The 12,811-nt window shown below is 43.6% G+C and overlaps 1 protein-coding gene across 2 annotated transcripts in view; it reads right to left on the reverse strand.

Annotated features, from left to right (window-relative positions):
- LOC127204364 (interferon-inducible GTPase 1-like) overlaps positions 1–12,811 on the reverse strand; it is a 146,448-nt gene that overhangs the window by 53,336 nt on the left and 80,301 nt on the right. The window lies entirely within an intron of this gene.

Raw genomic sequence — 12,811 nt, forward strand, 5'->3', positions numbered from 1 at the left:
CTAGAGTCCTTTTGGTGGAGGAAGCACCAGTTGAGGGATTGTCTTCATCATAATGCACTGGGGACCTGCCAATGGGACATTTTTTTGATTGGTGATTGTTGTGGGAAGTCCCAGCCCTCTGTGGGTCACAGCAGCCCTGGCGGAGGATCCTAGGTCATTTATGAAAGCAAGATCAAACCAGGGGGATCAAGCCAATAAATTGCATTTTTCCCAATATGCCTCCCACTGCTCCTGTTTCAGTTTCGGCCCTGACTTCACTCAGTGATGGATTGTGAGCAGAATGTATAAACCTGAAAGACTGTTTTCTTTTCAAAATGCTTTTAGATGTTGTGTTTATAGCAGCGGAAGAAAGGCAACTAAAACAAACGTATACTAGCTCTCAACTAAAGCCTTAGTTATAGACAAATTAAAGCTTAAGGAAAGGAAAATGACATAAATGTTGGAAGGACCCTGCTGTTTGATGTTGCAGTCCTCCCAGTCTGGAAAGACATTCTGAGCTTGGTGTTAGGTGCAGGACTCCCTCTCCCCAGCAGGGCATCCAGCTCTCTGCCTGACTCCATCTAGAGAGTGTCTTTAGACATAGATGCTCCTAACCATATTTGTTTTTTATTTTATTTTTTATTATTATGTGAGGTCCTCCTCCCCCACCATCTGAACACAACCTATCAGGTCTCAACTGGATAGCCTGCATCCCCTTCCTCTGTGTTTCCACAGGGCCTCTCCACCAAGGGTCAAAGGTCAAATCACAGGCACCAGAGTTTGTGTCAAAGGCAGTCCCCTACTCTCCTCCACTTCCCCATGTGGAGAATGAGCTGTTCATTGGCTACATCTGAACAGGAGGTCTAGGTTGCCTGCTTGCAATGGCCTTGGTTGGTGCCTCAGTTTCTGCAGGCCTCCTTGGGTCCAGACCCCTAACCATATTTGATATAAGGCCCTTGACACTACTCCCTGCTAGTTCTCCTCTCCCTGTGTCTATAGGATAATTAGGTACTGTGTTCCCGCTCATATGAATGGAGTGTGCTGCCAAATGTAAAATGTGCATCCTAAAAGTATCTGAATTCAACCAATTGTGTACACCAATCCTGGGAGCCCCATACCCCGCTGTCCCTCAAGGACCTTTGTTCTCCTTGAGTAAAGTTGAAGGAGCTCCTTACATGGTCCCCAGAGTGTGTCATCTCCATCATGCTTACATTCTTCCGGGCCCTGCACCCTCTTTAGACAGCATAATTAAAAGAACTAAAGCAAGCTGTTTGCAAGGAGAGAATTCATGCCCCATGGACCAAATCTATTTTACCAAATTACAATGTAAACCGACTCCCCAAGATAGCAATGATTTAAGTGGATCTTCTCTCCATGGCACTCGGTTCAAATGGGAAGCCCTATTTAGAGATGAATGCGAAATGCAAGATAGAAAAAATAAAATATATAATCAACAGGTAGGTCTACAGCAAGGACAGCCCTCCACCCCACCAGCTCAATTAATAAACTGCAACTCTGATCAAACCGTTTGGCCAGGATAATTTCTCCACAGGAATTCAACAGGCTTTACTCCCTGATGGCTGCCTGCACCAAGTTCACTCATACCCACTTCAGGCCTGGAACCACCTGACCTGGAGAAGCCTCCCCACCTTCCCTCCTAGAACAGAAGCCAACTAAGACTCTCACAGAATTTATACTAAAGATACAAGCCAGTGTAGACAAAAAGATAACAGCCCCTGCTGCAAAAGCCGTGCTGCTAAACAACCCTATCCGGGAAGGAATGGCCCCAGAGCACAGGCAAGCACGCCAGGGACCAACACATGCACTTTATGACAAGTGGATTATACCTATGATGTCAGGACTGCCTCTTCTCAGGCCTCATCCCTGGCCCAAGCATTTGCAGCTACGACAATGCAGTTTAATTTTAAAAAGTCTTGACTATGGACACACTAGATACTGGAAGGAAATTTTCCCAAGGAATGACTCAGCTGCCTTCAAACCTCCTAATTTTTCTAAATGAAGTCATGTGGCAGACTTTCTCCTCTGCCAATCTGTGGCTGTCCTCAACACTAATGCCTCAGTATCTCTCCGCAGCTTGTACCAAGAGCTAAGCTTGTGCTAACTCATAGTGTTTTACAGGAGAAACCAAATACTAGCAAAAGATCCTACTAATTAACAATCTCCAAACTGATATATTTCCTTCATGAAATAGGGATTAACTTCAGGGATGTGCGTTCTAACTCTTCTGTCCCTTATGCAGTCAACTTAACAAAGGTTGCCAAGACATACAGAAAATCTTTTATACAGGTCACATAATTAACATGATGTTTGATTCCTCAACTATTTAAAACAGGTGGATAAAAGGTAAAGGATGCTGGACCAGGAATGAGACTCCTCTAACACCTGCCCCCTGCTTTCTGCAGTGCTCACAAATACTTCAAGAACAATGCCAGTAAAACACAACGATGACATTCAACACGTGGCTGGCTTCCTTCCCTTAAGGTACCCATCCTGATACCTCTCATCGTTTCTTCTGCACATCTAGCAATAGACCTTTGCTAACAGCAGTACCGATTAATACCACCCTCCTATACTGCAGGAACACACACACACACACACACACACACACACACACACACACACACACACACACACACACAGCCTTCACCAGTTTTAACCTGCCAGAGTTTCCCTTTTCAATCAAATGTCCAACCTACCCCTCTAACTCTCTTCTAGGCTTAAACCAACAGACCACTGATGTGCTATCAATCAAACTGTTACCAGCTTAACTTGTAAATTACTTCCTTTCTTAGACCACCTGCCAGGGATCTCTGTCCCCTTGTGATTATTTCATAGGTCTATCTCATGAGGAAGAGTAAACTGCTACAAACCAGACACAAGAGATAGCCCTCCCTGGACCTGCCATCCCCCTTAGATCTGCCTGCATCACCACAGCTGCCATCTTCCAGACACACATGGCTGGAGACGTCAAAAACAAACTTGACAAAGGCAATGATATCTACAGACAACAGCCCTGAATTTACTTCTCCAGTGACAGATGAACTCTCATGCTGGGGTTATGCTACAAAACAAAAGAACACTAAACTTAATAGCTGCTGATCATGAGGACTTACATGACATTGGGGCAGGAATGTTACTTTTATGTAAATGTATCAAATGATTTTGAAACCAATGTTAATAACATAAAAAAACAAAAAAACTCAGTACATACTTACTGTTAAGATTTCAACCCACTGAGCAATTATGTTGGTTCAAAACCCCTTCTTTTCCTAGCTCCTACCACTAACTAGCCCTCCAATTGCGCAACATTTTATTTTGATGCTCCCCCCTTGCCCCATTCAGTTCCTCTGGCAGCAGAGTGCCACCATTGCTAGAATCACTACCAGTCAGGCCATGGTAATTTACCAAGAGTCTAGATCCCTCTGAAATAGGTGATAGACTTCTTAAAGTTCATGATGACACTTCTCCATTAAAAAATAAAAGAGGAGGAGATGCTGGAAGGACCCAGCTCTTTGAGGTTGCAGTCCTCCCAGTCTGGATAGCCATTCTGAGCTCAGTGCTAAGTGTAGGACTCCCTCTCCCCTGCAGGGCCCCCAGCTCTCTGCCTGACTCCATCTGAAGAGTGTCTTAGACATAGATGGCCATAAGCACATTTGATGTGTGGCCCTTAACTCAGCTCCCTGCGAGCTCTCCTCTTCCTATACCGATAGGATAATCACGTACTGTGTTCCTATGAAAGGAATGTGCTGGCAATGTAAAATGAGCGTCCTAAAAGTCCTTGAATCCAACCAATTGTGTACACCAATCCTGGTAGCCCCACACCCACTCTCAAGGACTATATAGCTTTTGTTCTTCCAGAGTAAAGTTGAACTAGCTCCTGAGGTGGATCCCAGAGTGTTTGATCTCCATAGTGCTTATGGCCTTCCAGACTCTGTGTCTCATCTTCTGCTCCTCCTGCCTTGGTGGGCTGGTGGCCAACAGCCCCTCAAGAAAGAGAAGAACATCACATAAAAATCTTCATGTGTCCCTTAGGCAGCGTCAACTAATGTAAAAACACAAGCAACTGCACTGAATTTAACCTGACTTGAGTGCTCTATGTGAAACCCAATGTGTTCCCCATCTGTGTGCTCCTCCTTCCATGTGTGCCTTTACATGATTGGGAGCTTAAACAACATGCATCTAATTCCTCAAACTAAAAATAAGTAATAATGAATGAAAAGTGACATCAGGGTTTAATCAATACCACATATATAATGATCACATATATCCTTGGCTTTTTAAATTTTTATTTTCAAAAAATTTCAGTAAGTCCAGTTATTTTATTTGGTTGAAATAATTCTTAATTTTTATAGATTTACTTTCATTTTGTCTCCTTTAGTAATTGAAACCCATCTGCATGATGGATATAAACTTGAAATAAAAACGTAATTATTTAACTACATGTTGAAATCCAGTTATTCAATACAATATTGCAGTGTCCCTAAGTCACCATTGAGATTTGGTATTTTCTTTTAATCTTTTCATCTTATCAAAGTAATCTAATTGTGACTGCAGATATAGGTCAATTGGTACAGTGCTTTCCCTTAATGAATAAGGTCTTGGGTTCAATCCCCAGCACTTTATCAAGTGCATGTAGTCTTAGATTCCTATAATTGTGGTACTCAGGACATAGAAGTAAGAGGGTCAGGACTTCCCTAGCACACAGTGAGTTGGAGGCTAGCCTGCTCTTCATAAGACCCTGTCACAAAAGAATAAATATCAAGTCCAGCAAGCTGGCTCAGCAGGTGAATACACTTGCTGCCAGACCTAAGGACCTGAGTTTGATTGCTGGGTGTTTAATTAGCTCAGATCTTATATATTCTCCCCATTATTCTCAATAAGCCTGCTTACACGTCCTCCTGTGACAGCACGATGGACCTCACCATCAGTTAAGGAAACAGCAAAGCCCTGCTGTCACCCTGGAGCCTCCTCTTTCTGTTTCACGCATATCAAGTTAGTGTGCAGACTTAAGCCTTATTTCCAAATCCATTCACAGCTGATCATTCCTCCTACAGTATCTTCTTCCAGACATCCTCAATCCCAGCTTTGATTATGACCTCGGCCTTACTGTAGCTCCTGTGACCGTTCCTGCAACAACATGGATAATTAAAGAGCTAGAGTTATCCTATTGACACTGAAGTCATAGCATGTCAAGTCAATTCTGAGAGGCACCATAAGGATCCCCATGTCACTCGGGTAATGGATGTTATATAAACAGTGCACAGGCTAGATACAACATACCTTTGAATTTAATTCTTACAGTTCTGGGGCCTCTGGTGTCTGGATTCCAGCCACCCTGTTATCTCGGGGCGCCTTCTCATCTCAGGACTTGTACTTAGTGACTGCCTCCTTTCCTTGTTGCTCTCCCCCTCTCTCTAGGTTTTGTTCCCATTAGGGAGGCCTTGGCATTTATCTGCATTTAAATGTAAAGTTGTACTCATCTCCACCACTCACCGCCCTCTCATTATCTTTCTGTTTCTCCATAGTCCTTGCTTAGGCACTGCCATCCTCCCATAGTATAATGAACCCCAGGCAGCAGAATGTGCTTCTTTGTCTTCTCACTTCTTAACTACCAACGCACCTGAATACGGTGGTGTCTCATCATGAAGTGAATGTGGAAAATGATGAATGCACCTGAATTTCCTTGTGAACGTTTGTGTCTATTCCGTAATTCTATCTGGCGTGCGTGTGTGTGAAACAGAAGTCCTAGCATATTCATGAGAGTGGCTGCCAAGAGCCTGGGGAGAGCACAAAAACAGTCCAATCCAGCACAGGGATGTCCTTAGAGCCACGCTGTGTGTGTGTTCACAAGCACATACACACCCACTGCGCAGGCAGCTCCTGTCCAATCTACAGCACACAAGGGGACAGCTGGGCAGGAAACCAGAGCTTCAGAACTTTGTTCAGCCAGACTCAGGCACGAGCCCACAACAGGTGGCTAAAGAGAGTATCCGAGAAGAGAAGTCCAGTTAAATACACACGCACCATAGCGGGACTTAGTGTTGAGGGGGACAGTCACCAACAAGACACAGAATGTCCTTGAAAGCACACAGAGCTGTTCTCATCTCTTCAGTTTTCTATCTCATGATGCAGACTCCAGTGCAATGGCACTTCCCAGTGCACGATCTTCCCACTGACTATAAACACAGGAGACAGGAAGACTGTGACACAGCCAGCATTACAAAAGGAAGCCTGCCTAGATGACCGCCGTCACCACACCCTGACACAGCTCACATAGCTCACGGATGCAGAGGAGATCCTTAGCAAAGAAAACCACAGCAAACACCAGTCTTGAGCACAGATTTCAGCAGCCACCTCCAGCAGAAGCAGCATGCAGAGGGACCTCTTCTCCACAGATCAGCATCCTCAAGAATGTTAGGAGTTAGATACCTGACCCAGAACTAAGAAACAAGATGAACCTGATGTACAACAAATATCACATACAGTGCAGAACTATTCCATTCCCTGACACACCCATTACAACCATCTTAGGGAAAGGAATAACAGACATGCAAATTAATTGAATGTGTTTTGAGAAAAACAATATCGAAATTAGTTGCTTTAGGTCTACCTCGACTTGACAGATTGGTTACAACCATCTACAAGTCCACCCTGTCCAAAGTCCCCTAGCTTCCAGGCTGAGGACGCACTGTCTGGGCGTGTTCTTAAATGTCTTGTTACCTCTTAGCTCTTTAGAGAAAAGAGATGGTGAGGGTTAGAAGTTAGATCAGAGTGCGCCTGCCCACTTACCAGAAAGTCCTGTGTCCAGTGGATTCACACACTGTAGTTCAGCTGCAGGAACCACTGCACTGTGCTCCACGCTCTTCACTGACACCCACCCCTGCTTCCTCTGCAGGGTTTATACACTCTTCTGGGTTATACAACATACCAGTGTATGCTGGCCAATCATGGGAGTGCATGGATCGAGTTGCTTTCTAGAATCTCCCATATTTACAAGAAGTGGAAAGTGAAATCAAAGAAACAGCTGTTTATCATCCTATCAACACTTAATTTCTTGGCAGGAAAAGCTGCATATTCTAAAATAACCATGCCTGGGTGTGGTGGCTTGGAAACTGAGGGGGTCATGAAAATGCAGCTTGCTAACTGGGCAGGAACCCAAACCTTGACACATAATTTTCCTGATCCATGACTCCACAAATGCAGCCTGGACTAAAGTCACACAACACATTGTCCAGGGTCTTTTACAGATGCCAATTCCAGTCTCACCCAAGACACAACCCATCTCACCCCGCTGACTACAACCTTATTCCCTCACAACTATAGATTGACGCTCCTTAAGTCTTGCCTTCTCCACACCCCTGACCATGCAGGGATTGATTCTGGCTTGGACTTGGCAGGTCTCACACGTGCTGGCACAGTCACTGTGAGCTCATATGTGCAGCTGCCCTGTGATGTTCAAAATACACTGTTTCCTTGTAGTCATCAACCAACCCAGGCTCTTGCAGCCTTTTCACCCCTTCTTCCACATTCCTTCCTTTCCTGTGCCTTTGGAGGTCGGAATATGAATATTCCATTTGGTGCTGGACATTTATCAATGTCTTATTCTCTGCGTCTTGGTCAGTTGTGGATATTTGTATCAATTATCAATTACCCCATATATTAGCTTCCATGACAAGGGTTAACAATGACTTTTCTATGGGCACAAAAGTAAATCATTACGGGTCTGTTTAATATTATGACCATTTAGCAGAAGAATAATAGAACATTCTCACAACAGTAGAATGTATGACCTGTGTAGCCTTTCTTTCTTCTCCAAATATAGTACCATGTATAGGTATTATTTGTAGAGTGACATTAAATCCAATCAGGAAGTAGTTGGTTACTACCACGACATTCTTGTCAACATTACATGTTGGTTATCTCTTATCTGGCCAGTCATTGTAGCTCACAGGGTTCACACCTAGGTATAATTAATGTTTCATTTTCTCCTCTGGAAATGTGGCTAGAACCTTCCAGCACTATGAAAGCTAACCAGTAAGGATAAAGCCACTGGGTCAGTATCAGCTTGATTTCTCCATGCCCTATGCCTCAAGCATGTGGCATCTTCAGTAATAGGGTTTTGCCCTCAAGTTCTATAAAGTGACCAAGTAGACCGACAATGTCCTGTATTAGTCATGGTCCTGCCTGGCCTACAAGTTCAAAAGAGACAAATAATCCATGAGTCTGGGCTTTTCATCTGGTGCCCTGTGGTGTCTAAGAGGGGCATTGTTGCCTGAGTAGAGGGTGACTCCATCTTCCTTTTTATATGTGTGGATATGGTTTAGGAAGCCTCTGCATTAGTAGATGACATAAGGCATTTTGAAAACCCTTCAGTGTTATTTATCTTTCCTACTTTTGTTCCCCACCTCTATTCTCCTCTTCTGCCTTGATTTAACCCTACTTTTCCCAATATTGTCATTTAAATCCTATCTTCCTCCTCTTGAATGTCCCACTCCATGGTGCCATAGTAACTTAAAAACCTCTATGGGCATTTCAGATAGAGGGCACATATTTGAAGAGCGAAGCTCAAATCTGCAAATGGAAGGCATGGATTGATGTTTACCTTTCTGGGCCCACGTGGCATTGCTCAGAATGATTGTTTCAATCTCTATCCATTTTTCCCATGAGTAATATTCCATTCTATAAGGTTGCATATTTCATTGTCCATTCATTTGTGATGGGTGTGTAGATTGTTTCCATTTCTTGGCTATCGTGAATAGGGCAGGAATGATGGATTAGCAAGTATCTCTGTAGTAGGAGATAGAGTCATATGGAAATACTCCAATGAGTGGTACAGCTAGGTCATATAGTAAATCTGTTTTCCTTTTGGGAACTTTACGCACAAATCAACTTACTGTCTGGAACAGTTGGCTCTACCTCCAGCAGAGACTTGTGGGTTCCTTTCTCCAGGAGGCTGGGTTGAGAATCTGGCCACAGAATTTTCTTCAGGCTTCTGGAGGCTAGTTGAAGAATGCTCTGTCCTGAGAACGAGTAGCAAAGGAGACCTTCTGGGAAAGGAGGGAGCTCAGGGCAGCTGTGCTCAGCTGGATTGAAACAGTAGAAATCTGCGTCCCTTCCAGAGGGGGAGGGGGACCTCTAGCTTGCAAAAGTCCAGACTACACTTTATTAAAATAAAGACAAAAAGAGTCAAACGACCAAATTTTAATCCACTAAGCTTAAAAAAGACCAAGGGCCTAGAGCTAAGGAGAAGGGATGGGGGTTGTGCCTTTCAACCTTCTAGCCCCTGGGTTTTTAAACTAAGCATACTTGAATAGCAGGAGACACTCCCAGGACACATCCCTGGCTGCTCTCCAGGTACCTTTGATATGTTTCTCTTCAAAGAGCCAGCTTTTGACACCGTTTGTGTGGGTTAGGGTCTGCAAGGAATTATCTTTTAACACATTTGGGTCTGGAAGGCTGTTCTCAGCAGGAGTCAGCTCACCTATGTCCAAGCACAAAGCTTACCTGGAGGGAGCATCCTCCCTCCTCCAGCCTGCAGACAAGGGCACCAAAGACTGAGTGTTCTCCTTTCCCCACATCCACAGCAGCACTTGATGCCATTTGTATTTTTGTTTTTAGCCACTCTGACTGGGTGAGATAATGTCTCAAAGCAGCTTTGACTTTTCTTTTTGCTAGTGGATAAGAATGCTCAATATTCCCTGAGCTCTGTCAACTGCCAAGTGCAGGCAAAAGAGCCAGAGCTAGCCTCTGCTCTCACGTTTAGGAGTTCCACAAGACCAAGCTACACCATCATAACATATAGCAGAGGACCTAGGTGAGACCCATGCCCTCATGAGGCCTACTTAGTTGATTCTGTAGACCATTTTCTTGGGGTGTCATTGACCCTCTGGTTCCTACAATCATTCCTACCCCTCTTCTACAGGATTCCCGGGGGCTCCCTTTAATGTTTAGCCATGAGTTTGTGTATCTGTTCCCATCCCATCAGTGGCTGGATGAAGCCTCTGATGACAATTATGCTGGGCTTGGGTCTATGAGTATAGCAGAATATCACTAGAAATCATTTCATTAACTTTTCTTCCTTCCATGTGTGTTTGTTTCTATCCTAGGACTCTGAGCTATCCAGCCTCTGGTTCCTGGCCTTCCAGGCAGTGTGAGGCATAGGCTCTCCCTCATTTCAGGGGTCTCAAGCTGGACAAGTCATCAGTTGGTCACCCCCATGAGTTCTGATTCTTTTTTAATCCCACCATATCTTGCCTACAGGACAAATTGTAGGTCAAAGTTTTTGTGGCTAGGTGTCCTAATCTCCCACTGGAAGTTTTTCCTGGTCATATCAGATGTCCAGTTCAGGCTCAGTATCCCAGTCTTTCAGGAAGGGAGTCTGGTAGGTAGAATGTTAGTACAGTGGAAACCCTCAGGAACCTGCAGGGGTGACCCTAGGGAAGACTCCTAGTAAAAATATTTTGAGACAGTTTCTTCCTTTCTATCCCATGTAGGTCTAGAGTTGGCTATGTAGTTAGTCCTTGGGATCATGGTGATCCTCCTGCCTCACCTTTCTGAATGCTAAGATTGTAGCTTTAGCCACTGTGTCTGGCTGCCTCAGAACCCTTCTTCATAATTTTGTGAGTCAGTCTCCAGCTTATTGACCATGTGAACATATTAAGCAACCTTCTGTGGATGGAGATTGAGAGCATATAAAGTGCCCATCTCTGATGTGGTGCTCCAGAACTGTGTTTGCCTGCCTGACACCATGTTCTGGCAACAACGAATGATGTTCATGGATTCCGTCACTTAAAGTCTAAGCAAGCCCCCATTAAATGTTTTTTTTTTTTTTTTATTAAATCAGAATTCTGTCTCCTTTTTAAGATTTATTTATTTATGTATGTATACAGTGCTCTGCTTGCATGTACTCCTGCATGCCAGAAGAGGGCACTAGATCACATTATAGATGGTTGCTGGGAATTGAACTTAGGACCTCTGGAAGAGAAGACAGTGCTCTCAACCTCTGAGCCATCTCTCCAGCCCCTTAAATGTTTTCTTGTACAAGTTGCCTTCATCATGGAGATAGGTGAAGACACTGAATACTCACCAAAGGAAAAACCACCAAGAGGAAATTATAATTCTTAACATCTATATACAAAGCATACAAGTACCAAAGTTCATAAAAGAAACTCTGCTCAACATTACTAAACAGCTTCAGTTACATATTGACTCTAAGACATTGGTAACTGAGAGACTTCAGTCTCTTATCCTTGTCATTAGACAGGTCATCCAGACGAAACTAAACAGAGAAATGATGGAGCTAACTGATGTTCTAACACAAATGCACTTACCAGATATTTATAGCACATTTCACTCAAAGGCAAAAAAAAAAAAAAAAAAAAACAAAAACAAAAAAAAAAAACAAAAAAAAAACTATACCTTCTCAGAAATTCATGAAACTTCCCCTAAACTGGCTATATCTTTGACTTGCACAGTGAGTATCACAGATAAAGTGAAAATGAAGTAGCACCCTGCATCACACACGACTGCCATGTATTAAAGCTGGATATCAAGAAGAGGAACAACAGAAGCTCATGAAAACTGAATAAGTTCGGTGAGTAAGTAATTGAACAAAACAGAAATTGAGGTAGAAGCAAATACTTTCTAGGATTGAATGAAAAAGGATTCACATGAATTCTGTAAAGAAACACAGGAAAATACAATCAAACAGGTACAGGCCTCTGCAGAGGAAACTTAAAGAAATACAGGACAGCACAAACAAGTGAAGGAAATGAATAAAGCTATTCAAGACCTGAAAATGGAAGTAGAAGCAATAAAAAAAAGCACAATCTGAGGGAATTCTGGAGATGGAAACAAAACTAGGGACAAGAACAGGAACAACAGACGCAAACATCACCAACAGAATCCATGAGATGGAAGAAAGAATGTCAGGCATGGAAGATACTATAGAAGAATTTGATCCATTTGTCAAAGATTGTTAAACCTAAAAAATTCCTGACACAAAACATCCAGGAAATATGGGATAAAATAAAAAGACCTAACCTATGAATAATAGTAATAGAAGTTGAAGAGTTCTAGTTCCAAGGACCAGAAAATATTTTTAACAAAATCAAAGAAGAAAAATTCAACAACCTAAAGAAAGACAGGAATATGAGCATACAGAAATACACAGAACACCAATTAGAATGTAGGAGAAAAGGAAATCCTCTTGCCACATAATAATAAAAAAACTAAATTTAGGAGGATCCAAGATGGCAGCACAGAACACACACTGTGTCTGATCAGCAGGACAGCAGTGACTGCACAATGACTAAGAAACGAACTGAGAACTGCAAAGCACCAGTACTGCTGATCCCAGGGTGAGAGGGGCCCACACTGTGTGGAGCACAGGTTGGTCCGGTCTCAGGTCACCCCGCTAATCCACAGCAAAGTCCCTGGGTCCCGGCAGGCACCGGCTTGGGCTCCAAGGACTAACAGCACACATGGATGGGTGCCAATCATCTGAGATCTGTGTCTCAGATGGAGATGTGGGATACAAAAACACCAGCATCTGGGTCTTTTAGCCCAGAAGGGACCCCACAGTCTGGAACACAGGTGGATCTGACCTCAAGTCACCCGTGAATCCACGAAAAGTTCTCAGGTCCGTGTTGCCAATGGTGAGGTCTCCGAGGATTAGCCTCATGCCCAGCAGGGCACACAGCATCTGCTCTCAGGGTCTCAGAATGACCTGTGGGCTACAAACACCAGTGCCTGAATCTTCTGGCCAAGAGGAGACATCACGGAATGGAACACAGGTAGATCTGACCTTAGG

Source organism: Acomys russatus, chromosome 20, assembly GCF_903995435.1.
Source record: "Acomys russatus chromosome 20, mAcoRus1.1, whole genome shotgun sequence".
NCBI lineage: Eukaryota > Metazoa > Chordata > Mammalia > Rodentia > Muridae > Acomys > Acomys russatus.